The sequence below is a fragment of the Podarcis bocagei genome, assembly GCF_964188305.1.
Source record: "Podarcis bocagei genome assembly, contig: HAP1_SCAFFOLD_95, whole genome shotgun sequence".
NCBI classification, from domain to species: domain Eukaryota; kingdom Metazoa; phylum Chordata; class Lepidosauria; order Squamata; family Lacertidae; genus Podarcis; species Podarcis bocagei.
Genome location: NW_027670319.1, coordinates 49,507 through 57,757, shown reverse-complemented (window position 1 = coordinate 57,757; position 8,251 = coordinate 49,507).

Below are 8,251 nucleotides of genomic sequence, written 5' to 3'. Positions count from 1 at the left end.
CTCTGGCTAAAGTGGTGCTTCAGGTTAAGAACAGTTTCAGGTTAAGTACGGACCTCTGGAACGAATTAAGTACTTAACCCGAGGTACATTAGGAAGAACTTCCTGACAGTAAGAGCTGTTCGACAGTGGAATTTGCTGCCAAGGAGTGTGGTGGAGTCTCCTTCTTTGGAGGTCTTTAAGCAGAGGCTTGACAACCATATGTCAGGAGTGCTCTGATGGTGTTTCCTGCTTGGCAGGGGGTTGGACTCGATGGCCCTTGTGGTCTCTTCCAACTCTATGATTCTATGATTCTACCACTGTAACTTGATTTGTATTTGCTTTTATTATATACAGAGTATAGGACAGCTTTGTACAAGTTACTATATACACAGACTCCATTCAAACTCTACACACCAACCTCTGAACTCCAACACCAAGCTACTGTGTCATGCTGCTTATAAGGGGAAACTTTAGCCAATCACCACCTGTTGCTAGGCTTCCCTATCTGCAAGCAGACTTTCTCACATACTCTTGCTTCACTTGGCTTCTTCCCAACTCACTAATTGTCCACTTCAAAGCTGCAGTTTCTCACAAACCTCAACAAAGCATAACATAACGGAACAGTCTAACTGAACTTCTGTTCTCATGACTCCAACAGTGTGGAATGTCAACACAGACATGTGATGAAAAAATCACACATCAGCAGTGGGAAGGAATGAAATCCCAACAGTAGATGCAAACATCTGCTGGGCCACTGCAGCCAGCTCAAAATTAATCTGTCTTTGATGCTTCAGCCCATCTTGGTGACTGGCAGTGTCTCTGGGGGGCACAGGGACCACCACTCCACCAACTCAGATGCCGATGATGTCGTTTTCTAGAGCATACGCACATTGAGTGGATATTTGATTTGGTTTCACTTTAATTGTGCTTTCAAAATACATGTAGCTCTTGCTGCATGTTTTCACATAATTAACTTTAAAGGCTTAAAAAAACCACCAACCCAAACCTGTGGAGTTCTTACTTTCTTTCTTCACCCCTGAAGTGTTTAAAAGCAGAATGTAAATGCCTGCAAGGCATTTAGTATTCTTAATGTTTCATACAGTATTCAATAGATTTTATGCTATCTCTTCATGCTGGCAGCTAACAGCTACAAAGATCTCCAGAGGGACAGCCACTTCTAGACCTCTGATATTATGAACGTTGGTATCTTTCCTTGAGCTGTTCAGACTCATAAATAACACAGTCAAATGTCTAAATTGCAACAGCATTGATGTACTTCTGGAATTACAGAAACTGGAATTGTTTTGTGTGCACCAAAGAGTCTGTTATTGTTTAGTCATTTAGTCATTGTCCGACTCTTCATGCCCCATGGACCAGAGCACGCCAGGCACTCCTGTCTTCCACTGCCTCCCACAGTTTGGTCAAATTCATGTTAGTCACTTCGAGAACACTGTCTAACCATCTCGTCCTCTGTCGTCCCCTTCTCCTTGTGCCCTCTATCTTTCCCAACATCAGGGTCTTTTCCAGGGAGTCTTCTCTTCTCATGAGGTGGCCAAAGTATTAGAGCCTCAGCTTCAGGATCTGTCCTTCCAGTGAGCACTCAGGGCTGATTTCCTTAAGTATGGAGAGGTTTGATCTTCTTGCAGTCCATGGGACTCTCAAGTGTCTCCTCCAGCACCATAATTCAAAAGCATCAATTCTTCGGCAATCAGCCTTTTTTATGGTCCAGCTCTCACTTCCATACATCACTACTGGGAAAACCATAGCTTTAACTATACGGACCTTTGTCGGCAAGGTGATGTCTCTGCTTTTAAGAGTCTGGGAAAGTCTAATTAATAAATTAGAAGGAAATCCTACTGCATCCAGTGGGGCTTACTCCCAGGTAAGTGAGGTTAGGATTGCAGCATAAAATGTTATATAAATAAAGATAGAAAAGAGGTCGGGTGAGGGAAGAACCACCCAATCTTAATCTGCCCCATTTGGCAGCAAAAGTTTAACAGTAAAATTGATTGCAAGTTGAGCTACGATATATGAAAGCAAAAGGCGTTCCCTAACCAAATGGAACTGTCAGAGCTGTCAGTTGTTTTTGCATATATTTATTGGTAAGCAGTTTCTATAGGGCTGATCTACGAATAGCACCATTAATGTAACTTGTGTTGAGTGCAGATGCAATGTATGGTTGATACAAAAACATAAACTAGAAATCTTTTGTAACATTGTTTTGCATTTTTCTTGCCTTGTGGATTTCCTGGCTCATATCTTCCCCCTCAAAGGAATGCTTAATTTTTGAAAGGAAAGTCATGAGAATAAATAGGAAGGCTGGAATTTACACTGGTATTGCAGTAGGAGTGAATGGGAGAGTCATTTTGGGGAATGATCTGTTTCTGACTGAGTAGTTTTCACTGACCTGGTAGCCTTAACTCAGGCTTCCTCAACCTTGGCCCTCCAGATGTTTTTGGCCCACAACTCCCATGATCCCTAGCTAGCAGAACCAGTGGTCAGGGATGATGAGAATCGTAGTCTCAAAACATCTGGAGGGCTGAGGAAGCCTGCCTTAACTCCTATGCTGCAATAATAGAGGGCAAAATATGTCCAATAACAACATGAAATGTGGAAATGGGAAACACTGTTTGCAGGTGTTTTTAACCTGCTTGACTCTCAGCACCAGATGATGATTTGGCCCAAGTGTGGGTAGGCATAAAATGCAAATCAAGACACACTTCTTTGCTTTGGAATCAAAGGAATATCTAGCAAAACAAATCTAATGTAGGAAGGACTGGCAAATGACAGGCTGTATCTAAGTTAATCAGGTGCATGAATTTCAATAGGTCTACTCTCACCATGGCTAGCATTGTTCACAGCCCTGAGTTCTTGTGTTTTGTAGGCTTCATCAGTGTCCATAGTGATTGATGCCATCAATCTTGGAACAATTATTATCCTAGACTGCAAGGGAGAACTCTTCTTTGTCCTTCTGATAATAGGCTGAAAGATATGAGACTCATTCCATCCACAAGGTACTACGTTCCTTCTCCCACTTGAGTGGGCACATATACATAGCCAAAAAGAAGAGATTAATCATTGTAAAAGAGGGCAGTAATTCACAAAATAAAAAATAAAAATAATTTATTCATTTTATTTGGTTCTTTTAAAGTTTTTATTTACACTTTTCATTAGTTTTACAATCAATTTAACATTTCAAAGCTTGACTTCCTTCCCCCTTCCTTTAAATTTATTTTTTAATATTTCCTGCATATCCAAATTCATTTTATTTAGTTGTTTAATTATCTACTTTAAATATATACTCTTAGGAAACTGCAGGTTGTTACCATAATCCTGCCAATGTTTTTATCTGTTTGCTATTTATCTGTAAATATGCAATAAACCATTTCAATTCTTTTATAAAAAGTTGTCTATCTTGATTTTTTATTCTTCTGGTAAGTTTTGCCATTTCTGCATATTCCACAAGTTTTTGTATCCATTATTCATTTTATTTGTATTCCACGTTTACACACCCACACACCCATACCCACACACTCCATGCTCAAAGCAGCTTGCAAGAAACAAAACAACACATTTCAAAACCGAATAGTGCAAAAGGAATTCCCTACTAACACAGCAAAACAACACAGTAGCAAATATAATAATGTACAGAGAACAACATTTCAGAACTACAAATATAACAAGATTACGTAAACAACATCCCAGCATCCAATAACAAAAATAACAAGGGACGTTGCTAGCAGTCCTCCACCACAAACCCAGACATTTGCTTAAAATTGTAAAAATCCGCCCAATGAGCATGTAGGTCCCTCAAAAGAGGACGTGTCTGGGATTTCCCAGACATATGGCAACCCTAAGTACACAGCTTTCTCCCTCAGTATTCTCCAAGCAGAAGGACCAGGTGCGCAGCCTGGGGGTCATTCTGGACTCACAGCTGTCCATGGAGGTGCAGGTTAATTCTGTGTCCAGGGCAGCTGTCTACCAACTCCACCTGGTACGCAGGCTGAGACCCTACCTGCACACGGACTGCCTCACCAGAGTGGTGCATACTCTAGTTAACTCTCGCTTGGATGACTGCAATGTGCTCTATGTGGGGCTACCTTTGAAGGTGACCCGGAAACTACAACTAATCCAGAATGTGGCAGCTAGACTGGTGACTGGGAGTGGCCGCCAAGACCATATAACACCGGTCCTGAAAGATCTTCATTGGCTCCCAGTACGTTTCCAAGCACAATTCAAAGTGTTGGTGCTGACCTTTAAAACCCTAAATGGCCTCAATCCTGCATGCCTGAAGGAGCATCTCCACCCCCATTGTTCAGCCTGGACACTGAGATCCAGCGCCAAGGGCCTTCTGGCAGTTCCCTCACTGCGAGAAGTGAGGTTACAGGGAACCAGGCAGAGGGCCTTCTCGGTAGTGGCGCCTGCCCTGTGGAACGCCCTCCCAGCAGATGTCAAGGCAATAAGCAACTATTTTACTTTTTAAAAAATAACTGATTAGGGAAGTTTTTAATGTTTGATGCTGTATAGTTTTTAATATTCGGTTGGAAGCCACCCAGAGTGGCTGAGGAAACCCCGTCAGATGGGCGGGGTATAAATAATAAATTGTTGTTGTTGTTGTTGTTGTTGTTGTTGTTGTTGTTGTTGTTGTTGTTGTTGTTGTTATCCTCTGAATTTAGAAAAATAACCACAACAAAATTACCAGAGCTTTCTGCACTCTTTGGATTATGTGAGACTCTATGCGTGGACAGGCAAAGTCCCCCAAACCCTAGGCAGTCCCCCCCCCCCATGTGGAATAAGACAACGTGCTATAGGATTAAAATAGGCCACAACTTTATTATATTTCAGATGTGGGTAGACCTTGGCTCAGGCTTGGGCATTTATCCCTCCCAGTCCCCAGCTGGGGATCTGGGGAACATCAGACATATCCAGTGGGGGGATGGGCTGGCTCTGGAGAACATATGTTCAAGCAGAGAGAGCCTACCCCTGTTACGCCGCCGTCGCAGGGGAGAGCAATGACAACCTCTAGGCGTACAGTTGAAGCCTCCCCTCAAAAACCCCTTTAACGGGGAACCCTGGTATCACTGCCGCAAAGAGGAAGGGGGCATGGGTCACCGCTGCACGCCCCCCCATTCAGGGAAGATAGATTAAAGGATTCTGCCCAAGGCCTGATACCGCCAAAGTTGTGATGTTTTGCTACGGGGAAGGCAAAACCTGCCAATGCAGGAGAATTCCTTTCTGGCCCTTCGACAGCGACCTTGACGTAGCAGCGCCCGCATACCTGTGGAGAAAAGGTTAACCTGCAAAAGAAGTCTTAACTGAGGGTGGGTAGGGTGGGAGAAGCTCTGGAGCCAACTGAAGATTCCCAGGTAAGATCCTCCCTCTATTGTGTGGGCAGGTAGTCCCTCCCCTACTGGCCTGGCCTCCTTGGCAACGCTTCCCCAGGCAGGATTGGGCAACTGACTGAGGTAGGTGGAGTCCTCCAGGTATCCCACCTGGGGGAAGGCGAAGCCAAGCCTGTGCTAATGGAGCCGCATAGGGTCCAGGGGCTGCGCGCGACCACACAAAGGGTGCCCCCCGTTTAATGTGGGGAGCAGTCATTACCAAAAAAAATCTTGTTGGACTGCAACAAATTGTCAGCTTACATTGCATATTTCGTGTGGTTGCTTTTTCAGCAAGACCAAAGAGAAATGACTGCTAACCATGTATGACTTCTTTCATACAAGATTCTGCTTAAAAACTGAGAAAAAGCATGAATGGCAGCTTTTCAAACTGTGAAAGGCAGAGGCATTGTTCAGCATATATGAAAAGATGTAAGAACTATGGAACTGGTGAACATATGAATATCTAATGCACTAAAAGGGAACGATAGGAGATGATTGACTAGTAAAGTGAAATATTGAACGAGCCCAGATTTGTCACTGAACATTTCTGTGCCTGACTGAGTTGCTCTGATTATATGCAACTGTGGTTCGTACAATGGATGGTGGAGCTTAAGAGACAGTTTGTGTTGAAGTGTGAGCAGTGAATCGCTTCTGCTTTCGTATTTCCATTACTCTGTAAAACGAGCTTCTTCTAAGTACATTGCCGCGTGAGATTTGGAAGGATGGAGTCCACGAAGGCATCTTATGTTAAAAGTGACAGGATGGATTGCGGCAAGGAATGACACACTTCTTTGACACAGTCCCTTAGCATATCCGAGCGAGGCTGAAAGCAGCTGGCCTTGTCAAAGAAGAGATTACAAGAGACTCTCACGGCTTCCATGGACTTTTGCCCCAGGGCCTTTAGTCAACCATGATGGGGATATTGGGCATATGCTAAAGCAGTGAAAGTAAAAAGTGGCGTGAGACAATTTTCTTATTACATTTTGGCACAGAAAAAGAGTCAGCAGAAGATGATGTCATTTTGCACATTTTGAATATTTCTGAATGTACCTGACAGCTGAGGAAAACAGCATACAGCCTGCAGAATTTTTACATCCATGTACTCGTCAGGAAAAAGGGACGCGGGTGGCGCTGTGGTTTAAACCACTCCACCGCTTGGACTTGCCAATTGGAAGGTCTGCGGTTCGAGACCCCGCAATGGGGTGAGCTCCTGTTGTTCGGTCTGAGCTCCTGCCAACTTAGCAGTTCAAAAGCACGTCAAAGTGCAAGTAGATAAATAGGTACCGCTCCGGCGGGAAGGTAAACGGCGTTTCCATGCGCTGCTCTGGCTTCGCCAGAAGCGGCTTAGTCCTGCTGGCTACATGACCCTGAAAAACTGTCTGCGGAAGCAGACAAAAACCAGCTCCCCTGGCCAGTAAAGCGAGATGAGCGCTGCAACCCCAGAGTCGTTCGTGACTGGGCCGAACTGTCAGGGGTACCTTTACCTTTACTCTCATTCTACCAGGGAACATTCAGAGAACAGCTGTGGGCAGGATTCCTGCACTGCTGGAGATCACACTAGAGGATCCTTAGGGTCACCTCCAAATCTATGATTCGATGATTCCGAAGCTATTTTATTCTGATTTTAGCAGAAAAAAAGTCACCTTGAGTTTTGGTGACGTGACAATCACAAGGGATACTCAGGGTTTTGCTGGCACATTGGAGCATGGTGAAACTGTTATATCAGTGTAAAGGCTGTGCCATTGTAATTGTGCCAGTGTAGGGGGAAATAGATGTAGATTAACTGGTAAAGGAAAAGCAATTTACATGCATTGTATATGTGATATAACATTGTGCCACAAGATGGCGATATGGAGTCCTGTTTTTCTCTACCTGTTTTCCCTGTTTAAATTTGTGCTTTTAACCAAAACGCTTCTTTGATGTGTCTAGATCAGGGGTCACCAACCTAAGACCCATGGGCTAGAAGCGGCCCGTGGAGGTCGTTTGACCGGTTCATGAGCCGCCCCCGAACCAAGCTGCCCGCCCACTGCGCTAAACCGGCGCAGCGCGGTGCGGGAACTTGCTTCTGTGGTACCGAAAATTGCGTCGGTGCACGCGCAGATGCCAAAAATTGTGGACGGGCGTGCAACCTAACCCACGGAGGGATCTCTGGGGGACCAATCCGGCCCAGGCAAGATAAACCTTGCCGACCGCTGGTCTAGATCTAGCTGGGTTCTGGCGGAAAAGGATTAGAGGGAGTGGCTAACTTGGTTGAAATCTTACGCTTTTTTGTGGGTAGGTTATGCCTCTCCCTCAGCTTTAGAAGTCCAAAAGTCTATGCATTATAAGTCTGTGTGGTTGTGAAGTTGTTCTCTGGAGCACGAATTCTAGGTTCTAGTTCTGTTGTCTCTGGTTTCCATTTGAACAGACTGTTCAGTCTGTTTGAGCAATTTGAACAGACCTAAACGGCCTCGGTCCAGTATATCTGAAGGAGAGTCTCCACCCCCATTGTTCTACCTGGACACTGAGCTCCAGCGCTGAGGGCCTTCTGGTGGTACCCTCACTGCGAGAAGGCAAGTTACAGGGAACAGGGCAGAGGGCCTTCTCAGTAGTGGCACCCGCCCTGTGGAACGCCCTCCCACCAGATGTCAAAGAGAACAACTACTAACAGACTTTTAGAAGACATCTGAAGGCAGCCCTGTTTAGGGAAGCTTTTAATGTTTGATGCTTTACTGTATTTTAATATTTTTTTTGGAAGCCGCCCAGATGGGCGGGGTATAAATAAATCATCATCATCATCATCATTATCATCATTATCATTATTCAAAACACACCAAAATATTAGGCTTGCCCCATAGATAGATGTCCCTTCAACAAGAACCCACATTTTGCTTCCCTAACACACATCCCAC